This window comes from Podarcis tiliguerta (assembly GCF_965153285.1).
Source record: "Podarcis tiliguerta genome assembly, chromosome: 16".
Taxonomy (NCBI): domain Eukaryota; kingdom Metazoa; phylum Chordata; class Lepidosauria; order Squamata; family Lacertidae; genus Podarcis; species Podarcis tiliguerta.
Genome location: NC_139549.1, coordinates 15593599 through 15606264, shown reverse-complemented (window position 1 = coordinate 15606264; position 12666 = coordinate 15593599). Strand labels below are relative to the sequence as shown.

Here is a 12666-nt window from a genome sequence, read left to right as displayed (position 1 = left end):
CGAAGGGAGCCAGGTCACTCGTCCATGTACCTCAATATTACCTACTCTGACTGGCAGCATCGGCCCCCTAGGTCTTCAAGCTTGGGACATTCCCAGCCCTACCTGGAGATGCTTCTGTTGTGGACTGAACCCTTGAGACCTTCCGCATTGCAAAGCACACACTCTGCCACAGAGCTATGATGCTCCTCCCCAATCAGAGCAGAGCAGAATCCATACTTTACTGCCCTGGGAACACTCCCAGTGGTCGAAGGTGTGGGATGCACATTTGTTCAATAAATAAGTAAGGCGTGCACTGAGGAGCTGAGAATGTTTCCCGACTGTAAGTTAGACGGAAAGGCTAAGGCAGGCCTGTCAACAGCCACTCATCTGGTTGCTTGTGGTGATTAAGCAATTGCCTCCAGGCGATCAGGCAGGGAAGTTTGCAGCAGCTTAGCACTGGTCTGTGCGCACAGGCAGGCTGCGCAGAATGACTGAAGTCCAGTAGCTGCTGAGGACTCCTTTGCAATGCTGGGCTAAAGGAGGCTCTTAGGGGCAAACTCGTCAGCTGCGAGCAATTGTGAAAAGGCCCCCTTCTGCCCACAGGCACGCATCCAGTGCAGATCAGAGTGCTGAACCCAGTGTGCATTGACTTTGCATGCAAGCAACCACCGCTGTCACCTTTGTGTGACAGATCAGAGTTACGCACACACACACACGGCTGAGCGACCCAGAACTGACAACGAAGAAAGCAGAGTGGCGGAATCCAGCCCTGGGGCTTTCTCTTGCAATGACCCAAAGAACTTCCTGGTCCCTAGGACTGGCCCCTCATGTCCCCTGGGTCAAAGGACACAGCCCCACCTCTCTCCCTGGCCCTAGGCTGCAAACAGAGCTCCCTTGATGTCAGAGTTCCCTTGTTCCACAGGGCATGGGCAAGGACACAGACATACACACCAGCACCTATTCAGCAAGGCAAAGCAAGTATTCCCCCCCCCCCAATGGCGTGAGCAACAAGGCCCCAACATGCAGAGTGACAAGGAGAAGGCAGGGCCGCTGCATGCCTTTCCCCGCATGGCCGAAGGCTGCAGGTGGCATCAGAGTGAGGCAGCATTCCTATTCCTCCCATGCCACCCCTCTGCCGCCATTCATCACCACGTCAGCTCCAGACCCTGCGCTGGCAGCTGCTTCCGGAAAAAGCTCCCAATTTCATGCAAATGAGGAGTTCTCGCTCCCACCTCCAATGCAGACACACATCTGAGTCCTAATCAATCTGTCAAGCAGCTACAGGCCTAAAGTGGCTGGCACATTTGCCCCTTCCAGCATCTCAAAGGCAAACATACAGGCAAGGATACAGGCAGTAGCAAAAACGTAGGTCCATCTAACTCAGTACCACCTGCACTGACAAGCAGGGTCTCTCCAGGGTTTCAGACAGCCCCAGAATCACAGAGGTGGAAGGAATCCCAAAAGTCATCTAGTCCAACCCCGCTGCAATGCCAGAATCACAGCTCATCTGATCACTGTTTAAAACCCTCCCATGAGTCGGCCACCTTCCAAGGGAGTCCATTCCACTGCTGAACAGCTCTTACTGTCAGAAAGCTCAATCGGAATCTCCTTTCTTGATGTTTGAATCCACTGGTTCGGGTCCTACCATCTGAAGCAGCAGAAAGCACAGGCTGGAGGTTTTACCAGCTATGGCTAGTATGCCAACTATGACCATTCCTCACTATGGTGGTTCAAGCCCTGGTAACCTCAGTTATTTCAATGTGCTCCATGTGGAGCTGCCCTTGCCCCAAACTCCAGTTGGGGCAAGCTGCTGCAGCCAGACTGCCGATGGGGACAGACCTCTCACCACAACGTGTCTCTGAGGCTGCTTAAAAGCTTGCCCTGCCTGCCCAGATGCAACCAGGACACATTTAAGGGTCCAGTATTCATTGAGAAGGCCTTTGTGAACTTGGTTCCACTGGATCCCTTTATGCTGCAGCCCGATCACTGAGGTCTTGCGGGGAGTCCATGTTTATAAAAACAACAACAACACCAAATTGGTTTACAAGAAAAGTACACAAAGCCACATGATAAATGCCACATACAAAGTTTAAAAAAAGACATCCATTAACCACTGTGGAAATAAGTATTCTTCTTTGCATGCATAGGAATGGAAAAGCTTTCAGCAGGTGTTCAAAGTTTGGCACCCAAGGGTCCTGTTGAGGCTGTCTCTCTTTGGGTGTCGCCACGGTTCAGACACACAGCTCACATCTGCCAGGAGCCGTGCCTTCAGTACTGTGAACCTATTTCTGTGGAACTCCCTCCCACTTCTAATAACACTCCCCTGTTGGACTTCAGGCTCTTGATGAAGTTTGAATAAAAAATAATCCATAAAGCGCTTTAAGTAAGTTCTCCCCAGATTTTATTGTTAGTTTCAACTGAATACATGTTGGGCCCCTCTTGGACACCACTTAGAACCACTATTCAGCAAATAATCAAACTACAAAAATTAGAATTAAAAACAGTCCTCCGCCTGCTCTCTCGGGAGTCAGGCACGCTGGCTCAAAAGCTCCTCTGCCCTCCTGCAGAGTTGGGGAACTGGTGTCTCTCCAGATCTTAAGGGACTCCAACTTCCATCAGCCACAGTCAGCATGACCAATGGACAGTGCCTGTGGAAGTTGTGGTTCGACAATATCTGAAGGGCCCCACAGGTTCTTCCACGCCCTAACCCACTCCTTGGACTAGAAGTGTCTGGGCCTGAAACCAGATGTGCAGAGGGTGGCAGTGGTTGTGGGGGAACACTCTGTTCAGAAGCAGTGTTTTGCACTTTCTGACATTAAAAGTGCTATGTGTGTTAAACGATAACTGGATGATGAAGATGATCTGAATTGTAGTCTAATAGTATCTGGAGGACCACAGCTCACCCCCCTCATGGGCCTCCAAATTTACTTACTGTATTCCTTATTTAAATTATACTCAGTCATTCCTCCCAAAAGAGCCCAGAGTGGGAAACAACAAGCAATAAAACAGCAAAGCCATAAAAAAATCCAATACCAACACAGACTGGGACCAAAATTACCAGGATGTTGGGAGACGCAGCCCAGAGACACCTGGGGGCACCTCCCAGATCCCTCACCTCTGATCTAAACTATTTGACCACACCTCCAAAGGGTATACATAGGACCCAAGCTTCCTGGGAGTTCCCTGACCATCTCTACCCATCCATAGACTGGACTCAGGAGTCTTGAATCCTTCTCTCGGGTCCCTGAGAACCTTCAAAAGCTGGGGCTCAAGCACCAAGTCTGAAGGCCTCTGAGCAGTGAACTCTCACAAGAACATAAGCATATAAGATGAGCCTGCTATATCCAGCCAATGGCCCATCCTGTCCAGCATTCTGTTCTCCCAGGGGCCAACCAGATGCCTCAGTGGGCAACCCTCAAGGAGGATTCAAGCACCGTGACAATACAATGGGAAGAGCCACCCACAGAGGAAAAGCCTTCTGATTTGATGTTATGGTTTTATTATATTACTATTATTATTATTTATTTAATTTATATACCGCCCTATACCCAGGGGTCTCAGAGCAGTTCACAGAATAAAATCAAGATATAAAACCCCAAAATACCTAATAAAAATCAAAACAGAAACCCAATACCCCCCCCCCAAAAAAAACACACATTTTAAAAGGGCATAGGATGTAAATTGGATCAAACAAATGCCTGGTTAAAGAGGAACATTTTTGCCTGGCGCCTAAAGATGTATAATGAAGGTGCCAGGCAAACTTCCCTGGGGAGAGCATTCAACAGATGAGGAGCCACTGCAGAGAAGGCCCTTTCTTGTGTTGCCACCCTCCGAACCTTGCGAGGAGGACGCACATGAAGGAGGGCCTCAGAAGATGAACTCAGGGTCCAGGTAGGTTCATATGGAAAGAGGCGGTCCTTGAGGTATTGGGCCCAGAAACTAATTGGTAGCCAGTGCAGTCATACCAGGATCAGTGTAATATGCTCAAACTTTCTTATTCCGGTGAGCAACCTGGCCACTGAATTCTGCACCAGCTGAAATTTCTGAACCGTCTTCAGAGGCAGCCCTATGTATAACGCATTGCCTGGCCTGCCTGCCTACGTATAACGCATCTAACCTTGAGGTTACCAGAGCGTAGACAACAGTAGTTAGGCTATCCCTGTCCAGATAGGGGCATAGCTGTGTTGGAAGCTGCCCAGACAGAGTGGCTGAAGCAATAATAAAATTATTATGAATCCTTGTCTGATCCTTGTTTATAGTCATCCAAGTTGGTGGCCATCACTGTGGGAGAGAGTTCCACTGTTTAACTCTCTGGTGGGCTTGGGGAGGGGGTGTCTCATGCAAGTCCAGAAAACCCACTCAGGCCATTTTTTAAGAGCTTAGCTGCCAAGATCTATTAGTCATCATTTGCAGCCTAAATGAGGAGAGGCAAATTTTGTGTGCCATTCCCTGGCAGTGGGTAGATGCTTCTCCAGTCACAAGCAACTAGTCCTGGGTTTGGGGGAAAGAGAAAGGATTGGGTTCGTTCTCTCCCTCCCCACTTTCGTGTGCACAAGGAAGGAAAGGGTGCAAATGCAATATCCAGGCTAGTGGTTCAGGCTACATCATTCCCACATCCTTCTTTCCACATCCGAAGGTGGAAGATGTCATACTCCAGACAAGATAGGAGGAGGAGAGCTTCCTTCCTGCTTACTCCCACCAACCCATTGGCGGCTGGCGCCACCTCCACACCATGACCTGAGCGCACAGGCATCCAGAATGGCGCTGGACCAGCAGAGGACCTGGCACAGGTGGTCCCACAGGGTGAGGTGGGGGGCAAGGAGAAGGCAGGAACTGGTGCTTCGAAGGTGCAGCAAGGGTTATAAACTGTGGGCACTAGCCGGGCAGGGGGAGTGTTGTGCCATGTGGATGGACTCCACTTCAGGCAGCCAAGCACAGATTAACTCCAGATTAATCTGGAGGGCACAAGGGCAAGTAAAGATGTATACAAGCAGAAACATGACTGCAGAAGGCATCACTTGCTGAACTCCCTGCCTGGCCTGCCTCCCCAAAGCAGAGGGTGGCTAGATGAACTTGTGAGCATTTTGATGGGTGAGTGGCTAGTTTAGGGAGGCGGCAGTATTCCTAGCTCTTGCTAGAGGAGGTTTGGAAGGCAGGTTTGCCTTATCTAGAGTTGGGGGGCACTGGGTGAGGCCCTGGCCTTTTCCCTTCTTCTGCTTCTTCTTCTCCTCCTCCCAAGCCCTGTCAAGCGCCTGAGAGCTGCAAAGAGAAGGGGAGAAGGAGGCTAGGCACATTAGGATGCTGCTCTCTCCTCCCGTTGCCATGGAGACCACTCCAATGATCCCTCAGGCATGACGGAGGCAGCCATATTGTTCTGACTGCTGCAGCCCCCCCCCCCCCACTTCTTTCCTGGATCCCATTAACAAACTAGAATAGTCTCTGGGCAGTTTGTCGGAAGGAGGTGGGGTCCTTGTAGCTGGATAAGAATGGAAGAGGGGTGCTCTCCGATTCAGCTGGCAGTAGAGGATACATGAATGCATGCACCTGTTCTCTCACCTTTCTCTCCCCATCCTCCCTTCCTTCCTCCCTCCCTCCCTCCCACACACACTGCTAGTGTTGCACTACCTGCCCCACAGGCCCTACACAATCTTCCCTTCTTTCCCCACACACATATCTTTGAGCAATGCACAATCACCTGTGCATACCCACCTACATGTGGGTGGGAAGACTAAATCCCAGAGGGAAAGCTGTGAAGTCTGGCAGGCATACCTCATCCTATTCCTCCAAGCCGGGGAAAGAGAGGAGACAACCCAGGAAGACAAACAGTCTAGTTCAGGGGTAGGCAACCTAAGGCCCGTGGGCCGGATCCGGCCCAATTGCCTTCTCAATAACGCCCGCGGACGGTCCGGGAATCAGTGTGTTTTTACATGAGTAGAATGTGTCCTTTTATTTAAAATGCATCTCTGGGTTATTTGTGGGGCATAGGAATTTGTTCATTCCCCCCCCCCTTCAAAATATAGTCCACATGGTCTGAGGGACAGTGGACCAGCCCACGGCTGAAAAAGGTTGCTGACCCCTGGTCTAGCTCCCTTGAGCAGAGACACCCCTGCACACACAAGGCACCTTTTGGGTGCTCATGGTCCATCCTTCGCTAGGCCCTTCAGCACACACAAGGATGCAAAGCAGGAGAAGGTGCACAGCACACAGTGCAAACCTTTCCCTGGCACACCTGCCGTGCAATATTTCAGGACAGAAACCCATCGCATGCATGCACATGCGTATCTTTCCTAACGGCAATCCCTGCCTTGCACACCCAGCCCATGTACCAGCTTTGATACAGCCCTGCTTGCACAGCGTGCTTCACTCTAGTCCGATGAGGAAGGTGTACACCCACACCCCACGTGAAATACCTTTCTCAAGGTGTGACGTTTCACACAGGTGTGCATAATAATTGACACATCATAAGCACGGGGAACCTTGTGGGCAGGTGCCGGGTCACAACCAACACAGAGGGGATTTGGACTCACAGGGTGGGGGCTCCCTCCTTTTCTTCCTAAAATGTAGTAAACCAGCTCTGCTACACGGGGGGCGGGGGTGGGATTCGGCTGTGTAGTACCCCAGATGCCTTAAATGCACCCCCCCCCCCAATGCTGGACTGCAAACCATCTCTACCCCTGCCTTCTCCAGACACCGCTAGGGTACTCAAAAACTCTGCCGCAGTTCCAACAACACAGATTCTCTGGCTCTTCCTTAGTTTCAAAGTCACTGTTGCTCAAGCTATGGCATAGACTTCTACAGAGCACACAATTCCAGGGCGAGGCAGGATCCTAAAGCAGGTTCCGCCTTCCCCTTCAGTCGCTACAAACTGAATACCTCCACTCCGGCACAGGAGCTCACAAAAGAGGTTTTATGGAGGATGCATGGGTGTAGCAAGGGGGCAGACAGCTGCCCTCCCCATCAAGTAAATAAATAAAAATACTTAACTGACAAACCAATCATGTTGCAGATAGCTCGGTTCTGCCCTCCAACATAAACACCCATGTGGGGGTGACTATATTCCTGCCACCTTATTCCTGCAAACTTTCCTAAACAAACCCTGCACACCTGGTTTAAATTTTAAAAACCCACCATGGCAAAAAAAAGCCACCCCAAATCACAAGAGTAATGAATATGCTGCTCAGCTGGCCCAAGGTGCACCCCCAATACCCCTTGCAGTGCTGCCTTATCTGCGGGTGTTGCCATAAGGACAGGGTCTCAAACAGGAGGCAGCCCCTGCCCAGGTGACACTGGACACATGTAAATCACATCCCAGAGAACTCTCACCATTGGCTGCAGTCTGCCTCTATCTGCTTATCACTGACCCATTGGCTACGATGCACAGGATAGTGCCCTTTATTTGCATACTAATGTTTCCTTGGACTGGAGGCAACACTGGGGTTATGAGTGGGGGAGAAAGCAGGATGTGTGGATGTGGACTTATGCCCCGCACTCAGCATCAAACCTATCTAACCAGTTCCTTAACCACAAACCCATTAACCTGGCTTAGCATTCCAAATACACTGAAAAGGAGAGAGCGGAAACACCACAAAGGCCAGCTGCCCAGGACAAAGTCACACCCATCTGATGCATGGTTTTCTGCAATAACAGCCTCCTAATTGCACAATCCTCACCGTTGCTGTCTGGACTCCATCTCTTCATATGCACCTAGAAACATGCACTGAAGCAGGGACATGGGGGCCCGGGAATAATCAACTTGTGCTCCTCAGCAGGGCTGCTCTGAATTAAGGCAGATTTTCCAATGACACCAATTCTCCATCAGACACCCTACACTGAAAAATAAGGCAGAAGAACACAAAGGGTGCTTTGCTCCTTGCTTACACCCCATATCTGTGGCAGTTGCTCCCCAGAAAACTTTGTCTATTATACAGGGCCTGGCAGGACAATCCAGAGGCCCATGCAAATCCAACTCAGTGACTCTTATACCAGTGCCACCATGATTATCCTGGAAGCTCCCTTTCTATTCCAGCTGCCTTGTTAAGACTTGCACTCTCAGAACTGGTACCTCTCGAACCCAGCCCTGCAGGGCAGTCTGCAGGGCAGACTTTCAGGACTGACAGCTGTTAACTCCGAGTGAAAACAGGACAACTGAATGGAATTATTGCTTGGGTGCTTCTGGGCTTAGGGGGGCGGGGCCTACACTCTCCACACCCCAATTCTTCACTAAATATTAGGACGAACTTATTGATGGTAGGAGCTGTCCAACTGTGGAATAGACATTCTTGTCCTTACCAGCAACAAACTCCAAAAACTGCCTCTGGAGGCTGCAGCCCTCCTCTGCCCCTGAGCGTTGTCTTCTTGCTCAGCCCTTCAGTTCTGCTCAGACCTTGCAGGAACGGTGATTCACTGCTTGTTCTCTCTCAGTTTACAAAAACATCAGCACACAGGCCCCAACTCCCTTCTTCAGGGCCTGCAGCTTCCTCTTCACCCTTGCGTCTCCAAATAGTCTTCCTTCAGCTTGTAGCAGCTGCAGCACAAGTTCGGAGAGACCCCCCAAAACCGACAAGGTCCAACAGACTGAACTAGTTAGGCTAAAGAGGCACCCGAGGCATCCAAACAAACCAGAGGGCAGCGAGATATAAGATTGTGCCCCAAATCTATTCAGATATTGCTAGGCCTACTGAAATCTCAATATTATTTTTTATCAATTGAACAGATTTATAGGCTGTTTCATTGGCGTAGCCACTGAAGCAGCGTAGGGGGTAAAAACAGAACAAAATGCAGAAGTGCTGAGGACAACAAAATTGATTTAACCATCTCTAAAGCAAGAAAGTCATCAACACAAACTCTAAAAAAAATGGGGGGGGGGAAATGAAAGCATATAATCAGATAAAAAAAGTTTCTACATTGCAGGGGGTTGGACTAGATGACCCTTGTGGTCCTTCCCAACTCTACAATTCTATGATGCTATGAAAAGTGATATTCTGCAAATGACTGGGTTACATCCCAGGGAAAGCCTTCCTAAACCAAAGTGTCTTCTGTAGATGCCCAAACATCATCACACCTGGCACCTATCTGACTTTGGCTGGCAGACGGAACACTAAAAACACTAAAAACCCTGTTTCCAGTACAGGTTAAGCATACCTCTGGGGCATATGCTACTCTCAGCCATGCCCCTTCTGTGGAGTGCATTTGCCAGGAAGGGATATACAGTGGGCAAGGCACTGCCTTAGATAACCTGGTCGCAATTTGCCTGGAACTTTCAATGCTAAAAGTAGAACCTTAAACAGCTCTTGCAGCAGATGTGTTATATGGAGTTGATGGGGTACAGTCAACCTAGCTGCTGCATTCTGCACCAACTGCGGCTTCTGGGCGAAGCCCTACATAGAGCACACTGCAGTAATCCAGACATGAGGTTACCAATGACCAAGATCACTGTGGCCAAGCTATCTCAGCCTATGTATGGCCATAGCTGCCTCACCAACGGAAGCTGGGGAAAGGCACTGCTAGCCCCCCCCCCCAGGACACCTGTGCCTCAAGTGACAAAGGTGGATTGAGAGCATCCCCCAGGCTATGTACCAGTTCCTTCGGAGGGAGCGCAACCCCATTCGGAACAGGTAACTGACCGATCTCTGGGACACAAGAACCACTCACCCGCAGGGCCTCCGTCTTGCCAGGGTTTACCAATTCAGAAGCTATGGAGAAACAGAGGTACCTGTCACCAGCATACTGATGACATGTTGCTCCACATGGCCTGATGACCACTCTAATGGCTTGATATAGATGCTAAATAGATATTCGTAACCCCCGCTGCGAGGTTTGTTTTACAATCAAGCTATGTATACATTTTATGAGGACTAGGAAGATCTGCTGAAAAGTATGTTCATCCACTGCCCTGCCTGGAAAATAGTATAGAATGAGACAAAGCTACTGGCCTTCGGCCTTATGTGGTTAAAAAATGAATAAATAAATCCACAGCAAAGCAGCAATAAACTCTGCACAAGCTGCTCCTTCAGCTGGGCAACTCAGTGGATTCAAAGCAGAGCCAGGCTCAGATTGGCAGGTGTGTTCATTGCTATAGTGTCAAACTGGAGATGTGTACTTGAAAGCGATTGTGTGTCTGCTGGAATCAGCAGGATGGCCTGCTCCGTTCCCTCTGCCACAGGATTCTGTGGTGTCTGCAGAATCAAGCTGCCAACCCTTTTTTAAAAGAGAGTTTCTCGGTGGTTTCTCTCTGACTCAGGGTTTGTCCATGCTTCTGCTTGTCCTGTACCTAGAAAGCATCAGTCAGAGCGGCTTTGTCTTTGCCCTGTTGCTTTCCCCTGGAAAACCTGCGGTATAGCGTTAAATCAGAACAAACAGTAATCTGCAGAAAACCCAAATGCCACTTGTTCCAATTCAGTGATAAACCACAGGTTTCTGGGAAGCCGGGAAATGGTGGGGCAAGTGGAAGTGAGGCTGAGCCTTCAGTCCAGGCGTAAGGATTGGAGTGGTCAATCGGAAAGGCCTGACTAGGAGAGATGGAGGAGTTTAGTGAGCACCAAAAGGAATCAATAAATTAGTTGTAGTTCTCTGGACCGGGCTCACTAACTGGATCCTCTCATACCCGGCTGAAGTTCTCTCTCTGCAGCTCACAGGTAGGCAAGGGGGCAGAGGGGTCTGGGGGAGAAGGAAAATGGCGAGTGTGGCACTCTTCCAAGAAAGCAAAAAAATTAAAACAGACCTGTTTTCATTGGTGAAAGATTGGACTCTGTGTTGAGAGTGTGCGCACCACAGCATCAAGGAACAAGGTCAAATTGTTCACAGAGGCGCCAAATTAAAAGAACACTCCTACCACCCTCGCTTCTAAGCCCTAAAATGCCAGTGTCGAGAGGCTCATGAGTGCAATTGTAGTGCTCAGAAGTAAAAGCTGAACCAGTCTGTCTGTGGAGACAGAGAACTGCAACGTTTGCATCCATTGTCATGTGCCACCACTGCCTGGGTGGCACTCCGGAGGCTGGAGAAGGAGGAATCGGGGAGGGGGCAGAGACAGAATCATAGAAGGGTAGAGCTGGAAAAGACCCCGAGAGTCATCTAGTCCCAACCCGCTGCAATGCAGAAATCTCAACTAAAGCATCCAGATAGGCCTGAGGCCCCAAAACAGAAGCACTTTAAAGGTTATTTGCCCAGATGCGATACAGCATTACCTGTACAAAGATGACCGTGGAAGAAACTGAGGCCTTTTGCCCTTCATTAAGCATTTAAGTGCTTAATGAACATACACACCTTAATGCCACTCATTCCCCTGTCCCATTTTTGCAAGTGCACAACTTCCCCCACTAAAGCACACGCGCGCACACACACACCCTGCTCTTCAACCAATTTGTCTGTGGGTATCAAATGGTTGGTCAGAACAGTTAAGGAAATCGTTAATCTGCTGCACTGGATGCTCTTGAGGATATAATCCAATTGTAAGCATAACCAGATGGCCCAGACATATTGCTGGGGCTCCCAAATTGGCTATTATTATTATTATTTTATGAATTGTCTTTTACATACAGCTCAAGCGCATAATTTTGAAAACACCTAAAAATAGTTATTGAAACAATGAGAGATAGGTGTAACCATCTGCATATCCAAGTAAGCCTGGGGGGGGGGGGGGATGCTGCCTGAAGCCCCAGAGGACAAATTACTTCTGCCAGTCCATGCTGTGTCAGATGATGGATTGATGGCCAGGCTGCGGCTAAGGCAGCTTCTTGCGTTTCCTAACGTGGAATCACCACGAATGACCACCCCAGACCTTGGAGAGACCTTTCTGGAGTGAGAACCCTACTGAAGACCCAGAGGCGGCCTGGAAAGGAGCCTGCACCTTGGGGAGCCAGTCACGGGCACCCTGCCAGGAGCTGCAAGAGGTCCAGTGGGCACTTTCTTCCTGGTCGGCTTGGAGGAAGCTTTGCTGGAGGAGGGGGGGGGGGGTAAGTGCAAATACCCGGTCCCCTTCCACAGTGGATTACCAGCTACTCACTTCTGTGAAGGTGGTGGTGGTGGAGGGGAGTTGTCATAATTTTTGCGCAGGCGGGGTTTGCTCAGGATAGTGCTTCTCATACTTTATAAGCTTGGGTCTTTCCCAAATCTATTTGTGGCATTGTGGCAGCAGGAATACAGTTATCCCAAAAAACAGGGGAGGGGGATAATTAGAAGGGACCCCAGGGATCATCTAATCCAGTGTTTCCAAACTTGGGTCTCCAGCTGTTGTTGGACTACAACTCCCATCATACCTATCAGTGTTCAGGGATGATGGGAATTGTAGTTCAAAAACAGCTGGAGACCCAAGTTTGGGAAACACTGATTCTAGTCCAATCCCCAATTCCTTATTTGATTTTAAATTGTACTCTTTATTTCTTTGCTGCTTGGCACCCTGAATTCTCTGGAAGGAAAGGTGGGATTCACACTTTATTCTGACAACTTTTTGCCCGTTTTCCTGGTCCCGAGCTCTTCCTTGATCCCTAGCTCTCCCTCATTGTACTTGAGGCTTCAGGAGCAAGGGTGGCAGAAAGTGAGATGCAAAGCCCAGAGCGGGACCCACTGGGTTTCCCAGGCAGTTCTTTCTCCAAGGTCTACTCAGGAGAAAGGGAATCAGGTAGAGGAGGAGCTGGCAGTGACTATATAAGAACTCTCAAGTCTCCTCTGTAGAGTCAAACATCAGCGATG

At 49.6% G+C, this 12666-nt stretch overlaps 1 protein-coding gene across 1 annotated transcript in view; it reads right to left on the bottom strand.

The window, feature by feature from the left end:
• NRXN2 (neurexin 2) overlaps positions 1–12666 on the bottom strand; it is a 345397-nt gene that overhangs the window by 242673 nt on the left and 90058 nt on the right. The window lies entirely within an intron of this gene.